Source organism: Clarias gariepinus, chromosome 6 (assembly GCF_024256425.1).
Source record: "Clarias gariepinus isolate MV-2021 ecotype Netherlands chromosome 6, CGAR_prim_01v2, whole genome shotgun sequence".
Classification (NCBI taxonomy): Eukaryota; Metazoa; Chordata; class Actinopteri; order Siluriformes; family Clariidae; genus Clarias; species Clarias gariepinus.
The window spans coordinates 20,828,514-20,854,872 of record NC_071105.1 but is presented as its reverse complement, the minus strand read 5'-3'; the positions used below and the strand labels follow the sequence as shown (position 1 = coordinate 20,854,872).

General features: G+C 37.6%; 1 protein-coding gene across 2 annotated transcripts in view; it reads right to left on the bottom strand.

Moving 5' to 3' along the window:
• grm4 (glutamate receptor, metabotropic 4) overlaps positions 1–21,321 on the bottom strand; it is a 216,720-nt gene extending 195,399 nt beyond the window's left edge. For both annotated transcript variants that reach the window (XM_053498325.1, XM_053498326.1), the window contains exon 1: positions 20,952–21,321. The gene's annotated coding sequence lies outside the window, so the exon portion shown is untranslated. The remainder of the gene's footprint in view (positions 1–20,951) is intronic.
• Positions 21,322–26,359: the final 5,038 nt, after the last annotated feature.

The following is a 26,359-nucleotide window of genomic DNA, read 5'->3' as shown; positions in this document are numbered from 1 at the left end:
AAAGTAAATGTGGCATAAAAGCCTGCTTTAACTAATATTGAAAATATCTTAAAACACACATATTTCACAGAAATCCTATCAAGCTACTTCTCATTAGCTATCTCTTCAAAACAGAAAGAATTCACAACTGTTATTGTTTAAATGCCGCCCTTTAAGTGAGAAAATTTAATATTAAATTGAGTTGTTTTTAAAATAGTGATACTTATATAATCCCATTTTTAATCAAATCGACACCTATGTATCATATTAATTTTATCATGGGTGGGAACTAATTCCCATTTCTACCACCTAAGCATAACTAAAATGCAATACATAGCAAAAATTAGGTGGTCATCCCTCTTAATGATAATGTTCAGATGTTTCAGCTACACCCCTTGCTATCAGGTGCATAAACTATGCACATAGCCACGCCATCTGCACAGACAAACATTGGCAAACATTGGTCATACTGAAGACCTCAGTGACCTTAACATGGCACTGCCATAAAAATCCAGCTTTGCCCCAAGTCAGTTTATCAAATTTCCTACCACTTTAATCTGCTCCAGTCAACTGTATGTGTAAATATTTTTTGTGAAATAGAAGCTTCTAGGAGCAACAACAGCTCAGGCATGTAGTGGTAAACCACGCAAACTGACAGAGCAGGGCAAGCGAGTGCTGAAGTGTGTAGCGCATAAAAATTGCTTATCCTCCATTGCATCACTCGCTACAGCATTTCTACTGCCACTGGAAGGAACATCAGCACAGGATCAGTGCATGGGGAGCTTCCTGAAATGTTTTTTTTTTTTTTCATGGCCGAGCAGCTGCACAGAAGCCTAAGATCTTCATGTGCAGTACTAGTGTCAGTTGGAGTGATGTAAAGCACGCCGCCACTGGACCCTGGAGTAGCGGAAATATGTTATCTGAAGTGATGAATTACGCTTTAATATCAGGCAGTCTGATGGATAAGTCTAGGTTCGGCGGATGCCCGGAGAACACTACCTACTGAATAGCATATGTAATGTCGTAGCTGAATTTAAGTGTTTGAGCATCTTTGCAGCAGCTTTAAGATGTAATATTAACTCCATGTTAATGCCTGTAGTCTTGGAATCGGAAGTCGAACTATCTTACTGTATGTATTGTTGTTGAGCAGGTGTCCACATACTTTTGGTCACAAAATGCGAGTGTATTTGAAACAAGAAAGCTATTAAATGTTTATCAAATAGCAGTTGACCAGACCCTGTATGATCTAAATGGGTTCCCCAAAGTATAGAGGGTGTCAACACTCCCCCAAAGTGTGTCTGTTAGTGCACCAGCTAAAATACCCTCCAGATATTGAATTTTTTATACTGGGGAAAATTGAATGTGCTTGTTTTAGCACTGACCAGTATAAAATAGAAAAAAAGTATATATAAAAGTTTTTTTTTCTTGTGTTTTTTTACACGCACACTGAAGACTCACGTGTATGTCTAAAAATTAAAAATGACTTACAAGTAAATTTTGCCTAAAAATCCATTTTACCAATATTGCAATTATCTCGACATTTTTTAACTGAATAAAACCCAGAAGTTTCTCAAAAATCCTATCAAGCTGCTTCTTATTAGCCAGCTCTTTGAAGCAAAAATAATTCACGACTATTTCAATTAAAGGTCTTACATTTTTTTGACAGCATGATGCTGAGGACCTGTTCGTATTTGGTAAACAAGCATGGTCTGACTATAATATAGAAAATAATATTACCATGTTCTATATACAATAGATAAATAAATTTCCATCTCTAGTAAAAATTTAGCACAGAATACTTAGGGTTAGGGTTAGGAGCCCTGATCCTAACCTTACTGAACACATTAGGAATGAAATTAAATAACTGCTGCATTAGAAACAGGCCTTATCATCTAGTGAATAGGTCAGCATGTAAATGGATGAGTAGGTCAAATCCACAAAAGACACAATTTAAAATCTAGTAAAAAGCCTTCCCTGAAGAGTGGAGGCTGCTACAACAGCAAAGACAAAGCATCACAATATTAATGCACATGGTTTTAGAGTGTATTTGTACTACTTAAATGTCAAACTCCTTTTGGCCATATAGTGCACCTTACTTATTCTGTAAGAAAGAAAAAATATTCTGTAATTCTGTAAGCAAATAAAAATTAGAAAATTACTTAACTAAACTAGGGATTTATATCACTCACTTACTCATTCATCTTCTATACTGCTTTATCCTGCATTCAGGGTCGGTCACAGGGGGCCTGGAGCCTATCCCAGGAGACTAAGGGTACAACGCGGGGTACACCCGGGAGAGGTAGAAACCCTGGATGTGGTAGAAAACCGGAGTACCCGGGGGAAACTCAACAAGCACAGGGGGAACATGCAAACTTCATGCACACAGAGATGGGAATCGAGCCTGGCCAGGAATCGAACCCGGACCCTGGAGGTGCAAGGCGACCACAACACACTAACACAGTGCCGCCTGGATTTATATCAAGTCTTTGCAAAAGAAAATACATTAAATGAATCAACAAAGAACCTGAATAGGAATGCCTATTTAAATAGGAAATTTTTCAAGGACACCTTTAATATAGTAATATTTTTTTATCAAAACTCATTAAATAAAATAAAGAAAAAAAACAAACAAACCAAGTAATCAAGAACTCAGTTGTAAAGAAATAATAATAATAATAATAATAATAATAATGCATTTAAAATGTTCACTGCAAATTAAAATTCATTGCATTATGTTCAAACCTCTGTGATTAATCAAAAGGATTACTTAAGCTTATCAACATACTAAAATTTACACTGCCCCAGAGTTCCTATTAGTATTGTCTTTTCCCAGTCACCTCAAAGAACCACCTTTACCCTTCATATACACTACCATATCAACAACATATTCAATGAAAAATCAATCTTTTTTAAAAGGTTTAATGATTGTTTTGCATTAGCTAAAAAAAAGATAAAATTACTAAAACATAGAGGTAATGATATGTCCAAAGCAGAAGAACAGCATTGAACCATATATTTAGTAGAAGAAACATGGTCAGAAAAAAATTTAAAGTACAGTTATTGGAGATGACGTGAACGTTTGGAGAAGTTGCAGTGTCAAAAAAATCATAGCTATGTTTAATAATGAAGGTAAGAGCATTTTCACACATACAAAGTGACAAGAACCCACATGATTTAAAATAAATAGGTATGTGGCCATAAGAAAATCACTTGTTAGTGAGACTAATAGGGAAATAGTTTCCCTGGGGCAATGAAGTAAAGGTCAGGTGGTCTGATGAGTCCAGACTGGCCCTACTCCAGAGTGATGGGCATGTCAGGATAAGAAGGGAAACACATGAAGCGACTTGCACTGTACAAGCCCCTGGCAGCAGTGTTATCATCTGGGATTGCTTCAGGTGGTCATGTCTCGGCTCAGCAATGTTATGTGTCAGTTAAATTAAGTCAACTGATGGCCTGAATATACTGAAGGACCAGGTTATCTCTTTCATGCAGTTTTTCTTCCCAGATTGCATTCGCATATTCCAGAGCACAATTGTAAAAGAGTTGTTCTGGGAGCATGAGGGGAGTTGAAGCGATTGAACAAAATGATCATTGTTATTATCACCTATTAACAGACACATAAAAATGTAAGCAAGGTTCTGGATATGAGAATACTAATAAACTGGATAAAATCTATTATCCTCCCTCTCCTAATGAACGTATTTAACACTGAAATCTACAGCCTACCTATACTCATGAGCATGGCCGTATGTCTCCCATCCGTCAGAGCTGTCCATTACTCCAAACAGTAATCAACCACGATAATGCTACACAAAAATGAAGGCCTTATTTTCCATGTTCTCTGTTTAACCCTCTCACTGCCTGCATGGTTCAAATCACTAGGCTCTGAAGTTTCTGGTTTCCCACTAAAAAACACTATCCAGAATCACCCTAACTACCCTAACTTCAAAGTTTCCACATTAGTTCTTTGCAAGTTTATCATTAAATGGATACCAACAGAATACTATGCAAATGGGATTCTACATTTTCCATCCCATTAAAAATGATAAAAAGTTTTCCCAGTGCTTTAGTTATTAACAGAATTTTAAGAACATTTTTTACACAGAATATTCTAAACAGAGTACAAAATATTTAAACTGTGCTTATTAAAAATTTATAAACAAGGACCAGCCATAATTTTAAAACCCAAAATAATATGCCCAGAATCACATAGGTCCCTCTTGTTCTGCTGGTGACAGCTCTGGTCCCTTGGAACATCACTCATTTGTGGCACCGGTACGTTATTTAGCTTTGTGTGCTATGGGTTGCAGGGTGGATGGGACTTGCTTGTCCAGTACATTTTATGGATGCTAAGTCGAATTGAGATCTGGGGAATTTGGAGGCCGGATCAACAACCTGCTAAACTCCATAAGTGGACTGTTCCTTCTATCTTTGATAGCTTTCTATCATAGCCAGCATTGACTGTTTTGAATATTTGTGCTGCATTAGCTTTTTTGTGAGATCGGACCAGGCAAACTGGCCTTTGGTTCCCATGAGCATACAGTAGATGACCCTTGGGTTCTCATGATTCAGACACCAGTTTACCGGTGTTCTGTATATAAATGATCAATGTCACTGAGTTCATCTTGCTGTGTCAATTTTGTGGCTGATTAGTGTATAAATTGCATTAAAAATAGCCTAGACAACTACATACTCGCCATATGGCACTGAACACCCATTAGACATTTTTGGCAACAGTTCACTAATCAGATATTCTGCCGCTGAACCACTACATACCCCTTTTTTTTGTTAGAGACACACTAATATAATTAAAACAAGCAGCCAAGTATTTTGTACAGCTCTAACTATCAGCACTATTTAGCGATCTTGTAGGAATACACACAAAAAAGTAATTTCTGGTTGGAGCACCATGTGCACTTATTTACACACACTCCCACCTTGAGGCAATTTAGCCAGTCTACCTATTAGTATGTCGTTAGGGATGAAAGGAAACCTAGAGAAAGCTACGTTTGCACTGAACTTATCCCTACAATCCGATTGAACCATTCTGATGGTTTTCTGAGAGATTTCAACCTTATTTTTTATATAGATGCTGAATCTATAAAATTTGTTTATATGCTTAAAGCATTTACACAGTATGTAACTTTTTTTATATCAGAAGAAAATTTTCCCTCATTTACTTTTTCCCCCTATGTGGGGCAAACATGCAAAGAGAGGATATTTTTTATCCCAATAAGAGAAATGATTGGGTCAACCATTTATATGGATAATATTTTTCTATAAATATACCCCCCCCCCCTCATTAAACACTTTTTCGGATCAAGACAGTTTGGGCTACATGATGTAATTTTATTCCGATTGATATATCATTCCGATTATTAGTGGAACATTAGGTTTCATGTAAAGGCACCTACTGACCTGGCAAGGATGTGCTAAATTCCATACAGACAGTAACTTGAGCTCCGGATCAAACAGGGACCCTGGAGCTGTGGGGCAACAGGCTGTGCCACTGTGCCGCCTTAATTAAACACATCAATGGACAATCTGTCTGCCTAAATCAAGCACAAAACCGCTGAATTCGATTCTGTCTGGGCGCCAATCACACACACACACACACGCACACACACACACACACACACACACACACACTTATTATTTCTTATACAATTTTATTCACATTTTTATGAATGTACACATGTTACCTTCTTTTCTTTGTTGCACCTCCTCTGTTGGTTTTCATTTTTGCTATTTTTCAGGAGTGGTGGAACCAATAAAAACTGCTTCTACTATTACAAACTATATTATTCACTGTTGACAAGCATTGGTCCAAACATCTAGATGACTATATAGAACGCATGTGGGATTTGCTGAGTGAATATTTTCTGAAGAAGAAGCTCATTTTGGCTTCTCGGGTTGGAGCTGCTATGGCTTTGATCCTTTCTGAGTGGGAGGAAATGATTTGAGTGCGGTGGCTCTATCACTGCAAGCTCAAGCTCTGTCTAAAAAACATACCAGAATTTGTGCCTATGGCTTTAGTAATATAACATCCTAGTAAATAAAATGCAAATGATGTATGTTGTCAATCCTATGTAGAAAGCATTGCAGAATGATATTATTATATGAGGAAGTACAAATGAAGGTTTGTTTTTTAACATCAATATCTCATTATAGTTAGAAAAATAATGAACGATTAAATGAACGATTCTTTTTGATTTCCATATTTGACCAGTATACAGTTTTAAATTCTGCCTATGTATCTACCTACTCTTTCCTACACATAGGTTATACACTGGAGGCAGGTTTACTGACAGGCAGTGAAATATATTTGCCTTTTTTTGCAGCTTTGTTTGCGCCATAGGAAGATATAGAGAGCAAGATCAAGAGTGTAAGAAAGAGAAAGAAGGAGACAAGCAGGGAGCTGAGGGTAGAGTAGAGCAAAGCAGATGTAACCTATAGCTGGAAGCCTTGGTTAAAGAAAAGAACCCAGTGTTAGTCGAGGTTTTTCTTTCCTGCTAATTGTTTGCTGTTAAATACTCTTTAAAATGGTTCTATGTTTATTTTTTTTTATATATAATATATGTTCACTTATATAAAATAAAAATATCATTTATACACAAATACTGCAATAAAGTACATATATTTAAGTTAAAATAAATTAAATATTATCTAACATTTCCTATTCTAAAGGTAAAATAATATGAATCCAAGATTACTAAACCTTTTTAAAGATTTTAAATTTCAAACTTTTCAAAATTTTCTTATTATATTTTTTTCTAAAAAGAAAATGAGCTGCTATTAGGTTTAGCACATTTAAAACTTGAAATTAGTCAAACTATCATCATCAAATTATCATTGTATTGAGAAGTTCAACAGTGTAATAATTGAAACTTAACAATGATAGAGTGTTTGCATGGCGTATAATAAAACAAAAGCTGTGCATTAGAATGTAACAAATTCTCTCATGGATAATTAAACATTAGCTCTCTGGCCAAGTCAGCGTGACTCTCTAGAGGGTGTGTCTGAAGCACTGGGCTTTCCCATTTAGCTCTTATCTGGTTATGCTCTCAAAGTCAGGTAGTGCTTGATAGCCCCAGAAGTGTAGTTTAAATCCTGCGTTCTAAACCACAGAGTCTCATATCTGTGGCTATAATGTTCCTAAGCGCCATGGTTATTTCTTTAACCCAGATTGCCAGATTAAATCAGCTAGGGAAATACTGTCTCAAAGTAGAAAGATAGAAAGAGAGAGAAAGAGAGAGAGAGAGAGAGAGAGAGAGAGAGAGAGAGGGAGAGAGACTGACTAACACAGAGAAGTAATTGAAGTATTAACTCATCTATCATGTATGAGGTGAGCTTAGCACAATATAAAATTTCCTAAATAAAAATATATTTGTCATAATAACTCTATTACTGTATGTCCTTTGGATACTTTTTATTTTTATAATTTTATAGAAAACCTTTTTTAACCTTTACATTTTTAATATAGCCATGGACTATGTACTACGTACTTCATATACAATTCTTGGCCAAAACAAAAGTCCCACACGACTATTTTGTTTCACAGCCTTTAGCTTTAATTATGGTGTAAAACGTGGTGGTCAATTCATGTGTGAATCGCTAAATCTGCTCATGATCCCAAAACAACTCTTTGATCATTTGAGTCCTGGAATATGCCCATGTCATCAGGGAAGAAAAACTCCAGTCATGTGATACCCTGGTGATTAACTACATTCAGGCCATCAGCTGACATTTTATTGTCCCATAACGGCGATGATCATAGACCTGACCAACTAAAGCAACCCCAGATCATAAAACTGCCTCCAGGTTCTTGCACACTGAGTATGATGGGCATGACCTTTTTCCATTGCTCCAAACCAAAGCCATGTTTCTGACTAGCCTTGCTCACAAGTGGTTTTCTTATGGCTAGAAAGCTGTATAGTCCCAATCCTGTTAGGTCTTACGCACTTTTAATATTTAACTTATTATGCAAAATATTAAACTTTTTCTATGCAACTTCACTTAGCCTTTATGATCTCCCATCACAGTCATTCATAATTATGTTCCGACCTTATTTCTTCTGTAAAGTTGAATCCCTCAGCACTTTCCTTCCACTGGATAGACTAGTTCTTAGCCCAATTTCAATAACCTCAGCTTTTCGCCTTAGTTATTAACATTTTCTGGTTTATAATATTCTATACAGTACAATGTGATTGGTGCAATGGCTATTTATGTTTGTTTGAATACAGATAAGCCACAAGACTACTGTGTGGAAAGTGAGAGCACCCCTGGCCCTACCTTAGTGAAATTTTGAAACATGCTAGAGTAAGCTGCTCTTATTTATTTATGCGTTAGTGTATCATGCTAGCATGTTTGCAAGCATCTTTATTTTAAAACCTCTGTAGCCTTACCCCATTAAAATCCTAGGAAATCTACTTTTCCAGAGGAGAAAGAGGAGACTGGGATGTGGATGAAATGTAAATGTTCATTACAACAAACGTAACATATGTGCTATTTTATGATGAATAGTCTACAAGCACTTCAACTGCCTTGTATCAAATACTTTAGTACAGATAGTGGGTGATAAAAAGTGTATTTCACTCTCACAGCCAGTGTTTGCAATAAAGGCTCCAGACTCACTAGAAAGCTCTTTGTGTAAGTTAGTGACTTTATAGTGTCTTTGTTTTTTGGTCAAATAATAGACATAACACACTGACTACCTAGACTTTATATTAATATTATACCTTGAACCATGCTGTGTTTGTGATTTAAAAACAAATGCTTGAATCTTCACCATCAATAATATATTTCCCTTGTCAACTATACATCTGAACGACTTTTTTGGTAACATCTGGATCATATTTAATATTCTTTCAGAAAAAAAAAATTCTTAAGTCTTTTTCTTGCCTGAACCGAATGTAACAAGTACTGTCGATTGTGCGCACCAATGATAAATGTGGCAAGTTTGCACGAAACAGTAGGAAACAAAGTGCCTGTAGCCATTTTAGGATCTACAAAGAGGAAATCACACTGGCTTGGCACACATGGGAGCACACAAGCCCAAGTCGCCGGCGAGCTACTGGAATCCATGGTGTTAAGTAGATTGAAAGAATGTGGGGTTTTTTGTGGACTAAGATGGTGCTTTTCATTAATCTCAGAGCTCAACCTTCCCCCGCAACACAACAAGAGCATCCCCTGCGGGAAAGACAATGAGAGAACACCCACATAGCGCAGTCGAGAGCTAAGAGAGTTTTCAAACAGCCCTCATTTCTCACCGTATGCTTAGCATGGGCAAGTGTGTATGTATGTGTACTGTATATGTGTATGTGTGTTTCTACTGTCCTTTGGAAATTGTACATTTTGCAATTACCACTACACATGTCTCATGGTCATAAAAAACAATAAAAAAAATAAAAAGATGGGTCATATAATGAACCAGAATGAAGTTAATCACAGAGCTGCTTTAGCTCCATTTTCTGTACAGATAGGCTCCTCTAAATTAGTTTGATGTGTGTGGGGGAATTTCTGTATGACAGATTGCACCAGAAGTGTAACATCAAAGACGACCGCAACGATATGGAAATAAAAGTGCGCATTATATGCAACCGTGTTTTCTCATTTCACCGAATCAAAACACGTCATGCTCTGCAGGATTGGAGCACCTGTGGAACAGGTGTAATGAACAGCTGTGCTTTCAGTCCAGGTTCACCTCCGGACCCGAGACTCCCACTGCGTGTGACTGACACACTTCAGAAAAAGATCAGAGAGCAGCCCACGAGCCAAGCTTCTGCATGGCTCCAGATAAAGACTGAGAGTGCTGTGTTGTGCGAAACAATGAGATAATGCTTTATGGATGCTCCAAAAATTCCCTGTACGCTGTTTGGAAATAGCAGCGTGGTAATTCATTGTGATTCTCTCCTTGGAATATATGCTATTATTTTTTTTTTTTTCATAAAGAGGGTATAAACATATAAGCAGACTGACATGGTAAGGTTAAACACATACAGTTAAATATTATAAATATTAGCTTTTAGGATCCTTGCGTGAGAAGTAATATTGAGTTAGTACTGTATGTATGGTGATATATGACTTAAAGCAAATCTGCAATAAATAAAAGCACAATGCAGGATTCTGAAAGAACTGTTTGCCCCTAGGGCTTTTACTTATGAATTCTGTATATTAAAGAGAATGCTTATACTTTTACTATTAAACCTGACTGGATACTTTAAATTGAATTACTTTATAACATTCATTTATGCCTAACCTTAAAGTATTATTAAAAGGTGCCAAAACCTTGAAACAATTATTATTGTTTTTTTATCTTCTGATTATCTAGCCTGCTCCAGATACAGCCTTGCTGAAGTTCCAAGTTCCAAACTGTACTCTTTATAAAACACTTTTTCATCTGCACAAACCACAAACACCTTCTTTTTTCTGATCTGCTTTGAACAGTATTCAATTCAGTTCAATTTTATTTGTATAGGCCTTTAAACAATGGTCATGGTCACAAAGCAGCTTTACAGAATCTAAGGAAAATGATGGAAATGTGCGTGACGTGAGAAAATACCTACAAGTCAAAATTATCAGATTGTTCAAAATGATCATATCATTCTGTTATACTTACCTGTTTTTTTTCTTCTTTTTTTCTTTTTATTATTATCTGTTCTGCCTTTGCTATTCCATTATAATAATTAGCGTTTGGCTATGTGGAAGCTCTTAACTTTTTCATGTTTTCTGGTCTAGGTCTTCAATGGATTTTATTTCTATTTTCTAGTCTTGAGAAGGCATTGGCTTGTCCTCAAACATGGTGAAAACCACACCTGGGTAGGTCTCCCAACACCACCCTGTCATCAGATAAATGAAATCTTGTAATATCTTTCCATCACGTATGCACACACTCACACACACACACTGTGCAGCACAGAGAAGATGGAAGGCTTCATTACATCTCTGCTGTCTTTTTTTGCCTTGCAGAACTATGACAATTAACATCCCTTGCCATGCTGCCCACAGAGTTGCAGCCCATGCATTATTAATTGGGCCTCTCATGGTAAATAATTACAACTAATTATCAAATACTGAAAGCGTGCTCCTCTGTTTCTCTATAACAAGCATCCAAGATCTCCCATTTTGCATGGTTAGAGCCACTCTAGAATCAGATGTTCTACCGCCTGACCACAGCCTGGTTAATTCAATCTGAGGCAGAAGGAAAGAAGGTGGTAAAATTCAGCTATCGTGATGAACATCAGTTTCATCCCTTTAACCAGCTTGTTCTGTTCAGCACAATAATGTTGGGTTCCTGAGAACTCTCTCCCCCACAGTGCAGCCCACAAGTCTCTAGGTCGCTGCATTCATAAGAACAAAGGGAAGGGAAGGTACAGATACGGCACCATGTATTAGTTCTCACCTAACTCATGGATAAATCATGGTCAGCCTGTAAATGTTGATAAATGAATATTTTAGATTGCAGCGTAAAGTTTTTTTTTGTTTTTTTTAATGAAACAGTCTTTTAAATGCATTTATAGGGCAGTGCTGTAACATCTAAATCTGGATATTTTTATAGCTCTGAGAAATGAAGCGTTTCTGCTTCCTTTCATTACACACTGCCAAGACTAGTAAAGTTTTCACATTTGCTCATTTCCTTGCTGATTACTAACAGCAAAGTTGTCACGCCCTGTAACACCCATGAACACACATGAGTAGCCTATTAGAGGTCCTTGCTACATTACGTTTCCCTTCTTTTCCACTCTCATCTTGCTGAGGAGTTCATGACGCCGAGGATAGCACTCTAATCGTTTTGCTAATCTTGTTATTGTGAAATCTGCACCATCAGATAGAATGCTTTAACATGTGCTGTGGATGACAGTAATTCAAATATTTGATTTATTGCTGATTTTGCCAGCGAACAATACATGCATGATATTGCAGATCTAGTGTAATTAACTTATAACTGGTGTGAATTGTTTAAAGTTTGTCATCTTTCCAAAACCTGACAGAGCTGGATTATAAACATGCTCGATGCCTAAATTGTTTGGGACCTGAATCTTTATGACATGCACTTAAAAAGCCTCGGCCTAACAGAAGCATAATGCTGTTAGCAGTGTCTTAATAGTGCCTTGTATGCTGTGGAAATACGGCTGGCTATGAATCATATTTCCCTGGTATCATACAGCTACAGGGAAGAGGAAAAGAAGCAGCGGATATGGCAGAAGAGGACATTTGGATGCTCATTTGCAGTGTTGCAGGAGCTGAGCAGTCCAAACAGGAGTATGAGAATTTACAACTTTAGAATACGGTATAGAAGCTAAGAGCAGGCAAATGCAAGAGCCTTTAAATGCAATGCAAAGCTGCAACAATGCACATTCGGAGAGCACAGCAGGCTACCGTCACCTCACTTGAGACAGACCCTGATGTAATGGCAAGACATTAGATCATTAGCACATGCTGCATAGTGTGCACACTCTGATCATGCAGCCAACACTATTATTGCCCTTATTCAATGCTGGAAATGTCTGCCTCCTACCAAATGAACCAGAACAGGACTTGGCATGGTAGTTGTCAATTTGTTCGTTTTTTCACTCAAAGACACCAGTGGTGACTCATTAAGTCTTCAAGGCATTATATTTCTCAAAATTATTTAGACACTGACCAGACATAAGATTAAGACCTTCAAGAGGTGCATTGATTAACAATGATTATCAATTATATAGCAGTAAACTAGTGACAGGATCAGGGACACCCAAAGGCCAGCCCGTCTTATCCAATTCCATAGAAAAGATATCGGAACACAGTGCACCAATGTTCTTTGTATACTATTAGTTTGTATATTATTTGGAATATAATCAACCCAGTATTGCTATTTATTTAAGGCTCAGGGAAATTGTCTTTTATTTACCTTTCTAGCTGTTTCAAAAAGTGAAAGATAATTTTGCTGCCTCTCTTATTTTTATTAACCTTAGCGATCAACCCAGTTATATTGTCCATGCTGCTAAAATGCTGCTGCCAACTCTTTCATGATAGAATGATGTTTTTTGAAAACATCAAAAAACTTTACTTAGTTCACTAGTTGATATTATAAATCAATTACAACACCTTAAACCTACTATGCCAACTTTGTTTATTATTCTTGTTAGTATTGGTTCTTTTGCATGAAATAGGTTTTACTAATGATTTGATCTTCAAAATGAATTTCAACCAGAGTATAAAGATTTTTTTTTTTTTTCTAGGACTTCCCACGAATGGGCAATAGGATGTCAGCGGCCATAGCAATGACAACATACTAGATGTAATACAATCACAGATCATAATTTTGATTTTGCTTTGTTTCCAAGGTCTCCAAATCACTGTAGAGCCCCAATGCACTACAATATACTGTAAGGTACAACTAATTTTTATGGACAGTTGGCTGCTGAGTGAATAGTGGCTGTTGGGCCAGACAAGCATGTGTAGGCACAAGAACGAAACGTTAATCCCAAAAAGAGTCGCTTGTTTCCTTCACTGATTTTTCAGTGACATGAGACTTTACTCGCATGCCATATGGGTATTCCTGTCGGATCATAGCGTTGTCTCGATTATGGATGCGGTCCTGAAATTACAAATGGATACACATTTCTCATACACAGACTTTCTGTGTCTGGATGCTATGTGATTATTTGCAGCTCAACTAGAAAAACTGGGTATGTTGTTCTGTCTGCCATTTTGATTTCGACTGACTGCTCAGCACCTGTCAACCACATCACAAAAGTAGCTATCACTAGTAGTATGCACTCACACTGAGATATCGGTCCAGCACCTGTTTATTTCAGAAAAGAGAGAAACTTTTATGACAGATCCCTTTCCGTAAACCTGGAGAAGGAGCTGAAAAAAGCATTAAAGTGAAAGAGAAGTGGAAACACGAGTCTCTGGATGAGCATATTAATATCCCAGAAATGAAATCTGTTTGACTAGTGCTACAACATTTTCTGGAAGCACTAAGAGGAAACATGTTCAAATCCATGATAGTGTTTTACATCAACCACCAAGGAGTGGACAGATTGAATACCTACTGTATCTTAGGAGCTGCTTATCGACTGGTATAATTCAATCTCAGTTTTATAATGGCGTCTTTCCATTTTCTTAGGTTTTCTGCTAGTATCAGTAGAAAAGAAAAAAATATTTTACAAATTCATGTCACAGAGATTTTTTCCAGTATTATTTTGTGTACTAATGGCTCAGAGTAAATAATAATACACATTCCTGGGAAAAACAAGACCAAGACTGGCTGGTATTTTACCTGCAGAGACAGAAGAACTGTAGCATGTTCTTTAAGAAGCCTTGAATAAGCCAAATTTTAATTTCTCATATGTGTCTCTGTAATAACCAGTTTAGTTCAGGTTGACTTGTCCTCCTAGTGGGTCACTATGGTAACGCATTTCTATCTAGGTGGAAATGGTCACTTTAAGGAGGACAGTGACTTACTGAATGATTTGATAGTTATGAAAAATAGTTATAAAAAAAAGGCTGTCCTGTGCCATACGCAGGGGGAGTGTCTTTTGGGACAATGCTGTTAATCCCTCCAGTACTAGCTCCAGAAGCTTGTGGCGGGGAGCAATGAAACTGGTGCCACATGGTGGTCCGACACGCTGGTAAGACATTTCCCATCTGTGTAGCTAAATATAACATGTACTAAGCAAGACAATGAGAATGCACAAAATCTGCTGTGACTGGGGAGTAAAGGCCTTGCAAGTTTGGCTTTAAGTGCTGAACAGCTCATGTCATGACGCTAGTGGGATTGCTAAATGTGCTCATTTCACACTCGGTTTAACAGAAGGCACTCTTGGGGGTGCATACAGATCGCAGTGACGAAGGGAATCTCTCAGCATGTGTTAGGATCAGCCAAAGAGGAGATCAGAATAGACCGGCTTCCTACTGACAAGAAGGCCTCTTCAGAATTTGTAACATCTCCAAAAAACTTTCTTGAAACTTTTTAGCTGTTTGTTCCCTTATCAGCCTACGATCCCCTTATCATCTCTGAATGAATGATCATGAAACAGAACTTATTCTGATTCTGATTCAACATATTGGGAGATGTTTTTTCTTCATCTGTCTCGAGAAAGACATTTGTTTTTGCCTTACTGGGATTCTTTTGAAAAAAACATAGCGTTAACATTCTGCTAGCACTTTTGCAATCTGCTATTTCTCGGTATTGGTAAAAACATGATAACAAATAGACAATCCCAACCATTTGAAGTGATGTAAATGATGAATATTCCCATTTTCACACTCTGATCTGTTCCCTGCTAAGCTGTTGCGAGACCATCTGACTAAAAGCTGTTTATCATAACTGAGGATTTTTTCCAACAATGCTTTTGTTTTGGTGAGCACATTCTGAATCGAACTCACTCTGCAATCGAACAAACTAAACTCAGCGATGAGAGACGAAAGAGGGATGCTTCAGGAACCGTTTTACATTCTGGTGTTTGTGCAGATCCAGGCCTAATAAGTTGGCTCAGACTAGATAAAAGGACAATACCCTGGCAAATATTCTTCCGTTAGCTATCACTCCAAAATGAGCCAAGGGTTGTGGAGAAAGACAGACCACTGAGTCCTTTATTCCTTTCAACTACTCGGTTTCTACTCAGTTTATACTCAGCCTCCTTTGTGGATAAAGTCTCATGACTCTGAGCTATGAGGAGAAAAAAAGCACACAGTCCAGTGATGATTTGAAGTCGGAAAGCTCTCAGCAGTGTTGGCTATGAAGTTAGTCGTGGGTTGAGAATTGCTGACGGAGGCAGGGACAGTGGTAGGTCCACTCTCTCACCCAGTGCCTGAGCTGTTTGGCCAGACCTGCCGCTGAGCAGATGGTCTTAGCTAGAGGGAAAATGAGTAGATGGGCTAGAGTGGAGACATGCCGTTTCACTAGAAATATCCAATTACACACACACACACACACACACACACACACACACACACACACACACTGTGGTAAAACTCTATTGCAGAAAAAAAAGATCTTGTGCCGTAGACAGAAAGCTGCAGCATCAGCAGAGATTTAATCGTGTGTTTGGGGAGTAGGAGTGGGTCTGGGTGTGGTGTATATGTGTGTGGGAGTTTGTGTTAAAGAGATCACCCAGTAGAGAAGACATGGACTTAATAAATCTATGTCCAGTGTGGTTCTATACATCTCTTTTGGTGTAATGTGAAGAATATATTAGCGCTCCATCGACGATCCACGTGCTGTGTTCATGCCAAAGGGTCTCATTTGATAATGTGGACAGAAAATCTTTATGTGGGAGCCTCAGACACAAGGCTAAATGAAATCTAAATTTGGGTTTATGCTTAGTCAGTCAGTTCAGATAATTAAGCTGTGATAGCAGAAGAGTTTCTTTGTGCAATAGAGGTTTTTGATCCTTTCTTCTCCCACTGATACAAAGCTCTTCAGTGTATTTGGAGAGTGAAACAATATAAATTTTGATCTTTTCTGCCTTATAGACAGCTAGCAAACTGTCTCAATTACGCTGAAGTGAACTGATGTTTGAAAGCCATCCAGAATCAAGCAGTGTCTGCTTCATTTCAAAAGAAAGATTTCTTTAAGAACTGGAATGTAAATTACTCGCTATTCCTTACACGGTTGCAGACAAGTAAATATTGTCCTGATAAACTGGTATTCTCTGTGGCCTAATGGTTAGCACTGTTGCCTTGCACATCCAGGGTCCAAGTTTGATTCCTGCCTTAGGGTCTGTGCAAGAATTTGCATGTTCTCCCTGTGCTTGGTGGATTTCCTCTGGGTGTATATATATATATATATATATATAGACAGAGAGAGAGAGAGAAAATATATTTCTATTCTTTATATCACTTATCTGCCACAGGATCATGGGGGGCCTGGACCCTATCACAGGGGACTCACAGCACAAAGTAGGCTACAACGTGGACAGAGTTCCATACAGTTTTCTTTCCCATATACCCACATACATTTAACAAATGTTATTGTTATTTACTCTCTGTTACTAACTTCTCTTTCTCCAATGATTTTCTGATTTTCTGTCTTATCATGAAATGAGATCAAACATCCATTAAAACAGCAGAGTGGGAAACAAAAAGCTTTTTTTTTTACTATCTGGCCACTGTAAAAATTAAGTACAGTAACTATGGACAGTAATCAATAATAAATGCCAAACATACAGTACACGTATACATTAGGCATATGAAGACTGTCAATTTTTCTGTATGTTGCTTTCAGAATGTTTAAATTATATATAGGAAGAGTTTGACTGCAAAACAAGATAAACAACATTTTCAGACATTTAATAAATCTGGCAAATTAGACAACACAAGGTTGTCTATAACCAAACTTTCAAGATGAGACCTATGACATATACTTTTAGGAGCACTGACCTTACATATGCTTACCAAATAGCAACAGTGAACAACTGCATTACATCAAAGAGCCAATCATGTCATTCCTTTCTGTGATCAGTGAAGCAACGCTATCGGTTTGGCAAGACAGCTGCGGCTGTGTGTTAACTAAATGTGGTCCTTGGACTTTTGCAGAATGTTAAAGCCAAAAAAAAAAACAACAGTATGGTACTGCCATTGCATTTTCTTCAGCACTCATTGGCTTCTATGATAAGGCACTGTTTTTGTTTGCGGGATTTTTCTGAAATTCTCCAACTAATTTTAGTTGTAGCCAATTTCCACCCCTCTCTCTGTTGGGGAACTCTGCAATGACTACGAACCATAGAGAGCAAAGACTAACAGACGCATCCCATGAGACATGTGATGCTCACGCAAGGTTGGAGAAACACACTTGAAGGAAAGCACTATCCGCCACTTCCGCTTGAGTGAGCTCATACTGCTGGTAAGATTGATGTGAGAGTGCGAGTATTAACCCCCACCACCCACCCCTGTGCAAGAGAGCATGGCCAATTTGCTCTCTAGACTCCCAGCTATGGATGACTATAGAAACAGCCAGGAATTAAACCTATGATCTTGAGTAATAGGGCAAACATGCTTTCGTTACACCACTCAAGAGCAATTTTCCTTGTTCCAATGTGCAACTTAACCAAATCATTACTGATATAACAAACACAACTGCAAGCTGATTGATTAATTGGGACAAAACTGTAAGAGGTGGAGCATTTGGCAAAATTTGGACATAACATAATTTATTATATTTGAGCTTTTTAACTTTTGCTATTAATTTACAATGCTCTGGTATATATATATATATATATGTTATTTTATTTTTTTTACTTATAATCTGCCAAAATTGATTGATCTCTTTTTGTACAGCCAAATCGATCACGTAGTGATTGCACATATAGGAATTTTCTTCCAGCTAAGTAAGTGTGCAGAAGGAGGTTATTCTATATGCAGTAAATACACTGAGGAGGTAAAACACAGCTAATATAATTTGCTTTCACCATCTGTTTTGTTCTCACCTCTCGAAGCCAGTAGACGGTGTGATCAGTGAGTAAGACTGGTAAATCATAGCAAAATAAAATAGTGTTTATAAAGAGCAGGTGCTCAGAGAAAACAACCATTATAGCTAAATGTTGACTTTTTGTGGCCAGTCATGAACACTCTGTTCAGGAATACTGTGTGATTAACCTCAATCATAAAGCTCTTTCATAATAGCAGCTGCTGTAAGTTTAAAGAACAAAGTGAAGCATCCTGGACCCAGCAACACAACAGTGGGAAGGAAAAAACACACACACACCTGCAGAATGGTGACACCGGCGTTTGTGCAAAATTCACTCAGACCAATACTCCAAAAAGCATGAATGAAGGAACGAATGAATAATCGATAATCGAAACCTCAATTTTCATGCTATGGCCAGCAATTATTCATTAGTGCAGTTAAGAATCTGGCAGGAAAACATTTATTAAATGTTAGCGAGGTCAATGATGGTAAAAAGATTTCTTTTTCTAAATAATACAGGAATATAATATTTTGTATGCCAACTTTACTGTTTTTATTGCTCGGTACTAGAACATATTATATCTTGGGTCCTGGGTCGTTTCTAATATAGATAGTACAAGTATTTGCTAACAGCCCCTGGACCACCAGTGAAAAAGTGGATGCACTTGGTAGTAACAGGGTAACAGTGCTCCCCATGGTGATGTGAAAAGAACAGAAACTCCAATTTAGATAACGAAATTAAGTAATTAACATCAAAAGAATAGCAAGACACAGCGACCATGGAGTGTTTATATACCAGGCTGAAACATCCAAAAAAAAACGATAAAAGCAGATTAGGAGAAAATGCTGAAATTACACCCCCAATTAATAAAATGAATGCTAATGAACTGCAGTCATTTTACTCAATTCTCTCTGTTACTTGCTTCCACTTACCACCAGTTAACCAGCCAGCTAGCTAGTGTCTATAGTGTTACTGAATAAATGTTAGGCTAACACATGTACACACAGTAGCTTGTTATTTCTACAATACAATACAAGCTATGAGAGCAGAAGGCTGTATACTTAAAAGATAATCGCAGCTCTGGTGGCTGAAACGTTGATTACATGCAGTTTTTTTTTTTTTTTTTTACATCTAAAGCGACTCCGCTACCAAAACTAAGGAAGATATAATTGGGGATTTTTAAATATTTTATGTACATACAAAATGTATATATTTAATTATTCATTTTATTTTTTATTTTAGCACAGTACACTGATGAGACCCTTATCCACAGTAAAACATTTTAATGGTGCAACGTTTTTTAAAGTATGTGTATGAATGACCCCAGGCCGAGGTTGCTCAGAGCACACTGGACCTTTTCACAGGGGACTCAGGGCACAAAGTAGGCTACTGTACAACATGGACAGGGTGCTACTCTATATCATTCCTGTGAATATTTAGTGAGTGAAAAACCTGATCCTTGAAAATCAACAAATCATTTGTCTAAAACTTGTAGAAGAGTCGCATCTATCTGTGTGAACATGAACACCACTTGCACATTACAGGAACTCTGCCAGCAATTCAGTTCTGATGCAGGCAGTCTGATCATGGTTCCGGCAAACTGAGAAAACTTTCTACGGTGATGGTATCCAAGTGCTAGTAAAACGCTGGGATCAGCGCATTAGTGTAACAGACGGGGAATTTAGAGAAATAAAGGTAGTTTTATTCTGCAAAATCAAAAGTCCTGAGTTGACTTGAATACACCATAAAACATTACATGTGTAGGGCCCCTGAGTGGGTTTTTACTTAGGGCCCCCAAATGTTCAGAAAAACAGTGCTAACTGAATGGAAGTTTATGACACAATCTTGATTTCTATTCATAACATACATGGAATTGTAACATTTTACTTTAGTAATCACATTAAATGTCCAATAGGATGATTGATTGAATCCTTATAATAAAAGAAATAAGAAATAAGGGCCTGTGTGTGAAGATCAATATACGTTTACAATTTTATTTTATTTGTTTATTTTTAAAGGAGAGGTTTATTTTTTAACAGAAAATGTTAACGGCCAACATTAAGATTTACTGATGTGATTTGATGGTGTTAATCAATGTCAAGATAATGCAGTCATCCGGGCATAAAGACCTGTTGTTTGGATAAAATTGGAGAACAATACTTGAGCCTTATAGATAGATAGATAGATAGATAGATAGATAGATAGATAGATATGCAGTAAGCCAATGTAGATCACTTAATAAAGCAGAAAATTTTCTCATTTTATTTGGAATACTCCTAAATGAACACTTTTTTTTCTTTTAAACTATACAAAAATTCAACCTGTGAATAGATGCTGCCTTTTTGTTTGCCTTAAGATAATTATGCATCTATCTTTATATTTATATCACTAGCAGGGAATACAGTCTGAAAGGGATTTTTTTCCGTATTACTTATTGATGCAAGCTTTTTTTAAGGGATAATAATAAAAATTATTATTATTATTATTATTAATATTATTAATTATATTATCAAATGTATAAAATAGCTTTGAAACAGTGTGTGAATTTCAGAGTTGACCCATTTCCCCACTCACCGTGTGTGTTGTGTGTGCTGCTGCTGGATGCTTTTCTGCGCAGTGCTGCTCACAAGACTTCCAGCTTCATGTTTTCAGAATGTTTGCTGTTCTTGTTACTCGGATGATGTTGCACCTTCTTCCTGTTCCATGATGAACTCCATCACGCCTGCTCGTGCAATTCAAAAAGAAATCCCCGAGCTCGCGCTCCTGTAGAAGAAAAAGAAGCTGTTGCGCTGTCCAGCTGAAGAGGTCCTGAAACGGTCTCGACTCGAGCCGCGAGCACTTTCCATTTTCTTCCCTAGTCCGCTCACTGAGTCATGAATAACCGCGGGTTCAGCTACAGGGGAGAGCAGGCGGCGCTCTGTACCTGAGGCGCGTCACTGAGCCAGGCTTCGTGAGCGATGCACCAGTGGAGCGCGCGCGCACCCGCGCTGCTGGAGTGGGCGTGGCTACGGGATCGACGCGGCGGCGCTTTCGACGCCCACGAGCTCGGGTTTGATCATCAACGCGAGGCTGCAAATTGCCAAAGTAATTTGTTCCATTTACTTTGGGAGAGCATCGTACGGGTTCAGATTACAGCCTGATGTATTAGTGCAATTTAGTAATCGTGCAGGCGACTGGTATTTATAGTAAAAAAAATACATGGCTGTCTGAATTGCGTCAAATGAGTACTTGTTTTTCAGTTAAAAAAACGAAGAAGCACAGTTTAGGGTGAATTCAGATGCACAAGACTTCCTGGGGAAAAGAAATACGAGTTATGCATATTTAAACAATATTCTATATGGTTTGTGTGGGCGAAGTTCCCCTGACAGCATGCTAATGCAGTTTTCACAGTATTTCTAAAATAAGTTCAAATATTCAAGGGAATCATGCTAGACCATCCCACTCCAGTACGAGCAGAAATCACAATAAAGAGGAGAGGAAATTTTTGCAAAGATCACATTTCAAGTCAGTCTATTTAAGTTGGTCATCTGCTCTTGTACTCAGGGGGGGGGATATCACGAAACTGTACCTTTCTTTGTTGCTGGGGGAGGGGGGTAACCTCTTTATTTATTTATTTACCTTGAACATGTATTCTTCACCAGGAATATTTAATGGTGTATGGATTTTAGAAGGAAGATGCAGAAAAGGTATGCTATATGCACAAGTCAAGGGGTGAGTAAAGTATAAAACGTTATCGATGACCCTAGCAAACAAGAAAAAGTACGGTTTAGTAGCCATTCTCTTGGAAACTGGAGGTATATTCCAGAACGCACATGCACTACGCTGTGCTCAAGCTCGTATCAAAGCTTGCTGTAATATGTCACTATAGTGACCCCTGCTGGTGAAGCAGTAGAACGTGCAGGGAATTTAGTGACGCTAGAAATGCTAAGTAAAAAGTTTGTGTTGCCAAAAATTAAATTAGAAAATGTAAATCTTACTTAGGTTAGATACATAACACCATAAGACATAAGACACAAAACAAACATAATAATATGACTGTTTAAATTATTTCTAGTCTCACCCATGGCTAACTTGCTCTAATTTTGCGTTTTTCCTACTAATACAGTACATTCTGTAATTCTGTGCTAGAGCGGTGAAAATACTAACATCATCCATCAAAAATTAATGGAACACTATACAACAGTTAGTTCTACTCAAGCAATCTGATTGGCATTGATTACAAGGCATTCCACAATTGGTGATATACAGTAGACGGTAACAGCACTGGGAAGATTAACTATATGGACCAAAGCTCCTGAGTGGTACAGTGGTAAGGTGCTCACCCTGTTGTCTGGGGCTTGGAGAGAGCTTATTGTATTTTACAAAATACAATAAATATTGTATTGGTCGAGGGATGGGAGGCACAACTCTAAACCAATCACGGGCGTCTTGTGAGCTCATGCAAGCGGAAGGAGTGAATAGCACTGTCCTCTGAGTGTGTTAAAGTGCACTTCGAGAACATGCAGTTGGCTGGCATCATGTGGTTGAGGGCCCTCCCTGAATGGAAGTAGTAGCCTCGATAGGGACTGCCTAACAACGGATGAGAATTGGACATAACTAAATTAGGGAGAAAATCGAGAAAAATCCCCCTAAATTATAATAATAGTAAATAACTATATGGAACACTCCACATTACAGGCATTCTAATAACTGTTTTACACTAACTGTTGGTTGTGAGCATGGGTGAAAGTAGATTGATAGGGTCTTCAGTACTGTGAAGAAAACTACCTGAAAAACCCCACAAAACTAGTCACAGAAGCACTTTCAGCAAGATCTGCATCTGATAATTTTGATGTTATGCGAGTTGACAAAGCTGATATAAGAGCTAAATAAATGGAAATATAAAGGGAAACTTACTAAATTTACAGGACTTTCCATCACATCCATGTTTTATTTATCTCACCTATTGAACACAGGAGGTGTAAATTATACTAATTGTTGGTTGCTACAGTAACTATCGCTGACCAGGTCCGCCAGTCGCGATTATTTAGTCAGTCAAGGAAGGATATATTTTTTGGCGAATTAAAAAAACAAGTTAAATATGTGCCTACGATCGCATCACAGCCATGCTAATATTCAGCACAACAACACCCCCTCTCATGTGATATTGCTTAAATGTATTGCAGAAACAAAACTAGCATGATTATATTTTCTGGGTGTTTAAAATGTATTAATTATAGCCTATGTGTTTATCTAGAGGCGAGTGAAAAAAGGCCAGATTAGCACAACAGATAAAACAGGGCCAAAGAATACCAATGAATCCCACAAATAATGTCGATTTTATGGTGTTAATATTAGTGCCTCTTTACTGAACTGGAAAAGGAATTTTTTTGCATGTACACAAATTGTAATTTCACTTGTTCAAACTCTGTCTCTCACGATCCTAGAAGAGCTCACAAAGTTTCACAATGTGTTGCATAAACAGGCCAATCTGAGACTAGAAGGTAAGTGGGTAAATTCACCAAATCAGAAAATATATACTGTAATCCTTTAGCAATTCTTCTACAGATTGATACACAAACATAAGGACATACTTATAAGGACAGAGCTTGTGAGAAACACATAAGCTTGCTTACAGACACACACACACATACAAATATAAAGCCCTTAACCTTATCCTACCTTCAGAAAAGAGCTGAATTCTATGAGTCATGAGGCTCAATCTTGTTTTTTCTCTGACCAAACCAATTCCTAATATCCACACACTGACACAACAAAACTACTCAACCCTTAGCTTTAGATCAAAAATAGTGGACAACATGAATGAACGTCATTATGACATCAATGATATCATCATGCATTTCTTCATTGTTTTAAATGTCTCTTTTATATAATGCACTATTTTGTTTGTGTGTGTGTGTTATAAAAATTAAAATCTGTGAATTGTTTATATAGAAAATATGTTATTTACAATTTAAGGATGAGTGATAGTTAGGGGAGCAAGCCGATCTGGCATTTGCGGGCCTAGCCCTCTTGAAACATGCCTCCAACAATCCCCTGCTCCATGATGCTAAGCACTAGTGAAACACTTGGATAAATGCAATAGTGTAACAGGGGATTATATAAAGAAATAAAGGTAGTTTTTACTGTCATAACTTAAACACCACTCATATGTCTGCACTCCAGTTTTAGTATGCAAGTCTAAATCATCAATTTCTCAAGTCCTCAGTTTCTTTCTTATTGTTCTGTATCTGCTCCTCTTCACTCATTCAGGGGAATCTGAATGTAGTCACAGGACACAGCAGGGAGGAATGGGCTGTCAGCAGACACAGAGGGGAGTTAGAAACTACAACATTTACAATTTTCACTCTCCAATCTGTCCCCCTTAATGTCTGACTGAGGATTTTGCCCTTGAGCAATGCAAAAAAAAAAAAAAAAAAAAAAAACATTAGGGGCAGGTCAAGAGCTTTAATGTTTCTGTAAATTTGATCATAGTATGGATCTTGGAAGTAAGAGATGATTTGAGTATTTGAGAAACTGCAGGTATTTCCAAGCATAAAAAAAGGTAAACAACATTTCTGTGGATGAAAATGTCTTGTAGCTCATACATCTCAAGCCCTCAAGCTCATACATCTCAAGCACATGTGATAATTTTTAAAAAACTCTTTTTTGTTGAACATGTTTATAATGATTTAATAACATTTCATATTTTATATTTAACCTATTCTGGTTACATTTCTTGAACAAATTTATGTATAAACAAATTATAAAAATATCACTGTGACTTATGTCATATAGGGCTTTAAAACTTAAAATTGGAAAGTCAGGGAAAATGCCATGTGGTCTGTTTGATCTGTGTTATATCCCCCATAATTTCCCTTAGTGGAGAAATGAGCCTAGGCTACTATGGGTTATTGACAGCAGTTCACACTCAGTGTTTTTCACATACACTCCAATCACATTAGCATTGCTACAAGCTTTGCATTTAATTGCTGGATATGAAAAAATAGCGTTCTCCTTTTATCATATTTAAATAATATTTAACTGATAACTGTGTACAGTGACATATATTCCATGTTAGATTTGTGACTTTTGTTTTTCATGCCTGGCAAGCGAGCCTTTCATTTTAATGGTGACTTAGTTTTTTTGGTTTGCTTAATTGTTTTAGGTTATTTTTAAGGGGTGTTTAAGCCAAATTGAGGCTTAACTGTGCAAAATACCAAAACACAACTAGACCCGTATATTTTCTGAAAAAAAAATGTGAGTGGTGCTTGAAGTGACAAAACTCGAGCTTCTGGGCCTTTTATAATGACAGCCTACTGCTGGATTACTTGCTAAGGTGCTCTAAGGTGGTTGCTAGGGTGTGCCTTGACAGCTTCACAATGATCCTGAGAGACTGATCGGTTGCCTGAGTCAAATGAGCCCATCCCATGTCTCTATGACAATGGGATCCACAGTTACTGTAGGTTCAAGTTTCTATGAAAGTTACCATAGCAGGGAATGCAACTGTGAGCAGTCCCTGTTATAATATGTCAATGGGCCAAATTTCGGCACCTCTTGTTGCCCTAGGGATCTAACTTATGCCCCCTTGTGGGGTATGTTCTGACACAGCCTCTTCAAATATGGTAAATTTTATATTTCCACAAAATTCTTGCTCTGCACTAGAATCCATCAAAGTTTGTCTTAATGTTAAGTCTATGGGATTTTTTGGGCTCCCACCACTCAGAAAAGTCATAGCATCCCATTCCCAAATAAGCAGCACAATTTGACACCAGTACGAGAAATTGTACGGAAGAAGATAATACAAGTGATGAGAGTCATGATCGGACTGTGATGTCAGGACTGTACCTCAGATGTGGCAATAACTCCTAGCCGAGTTGCAAAGTGCAAATGGTATGGTATGAATGAATGAGTTCCCATTTTCAGATTAAGTCCCTTTTTAATGGATGGCAGATCCATCGCAGGGCACACACATTTACATTACGGGAACACCAATTAACCTA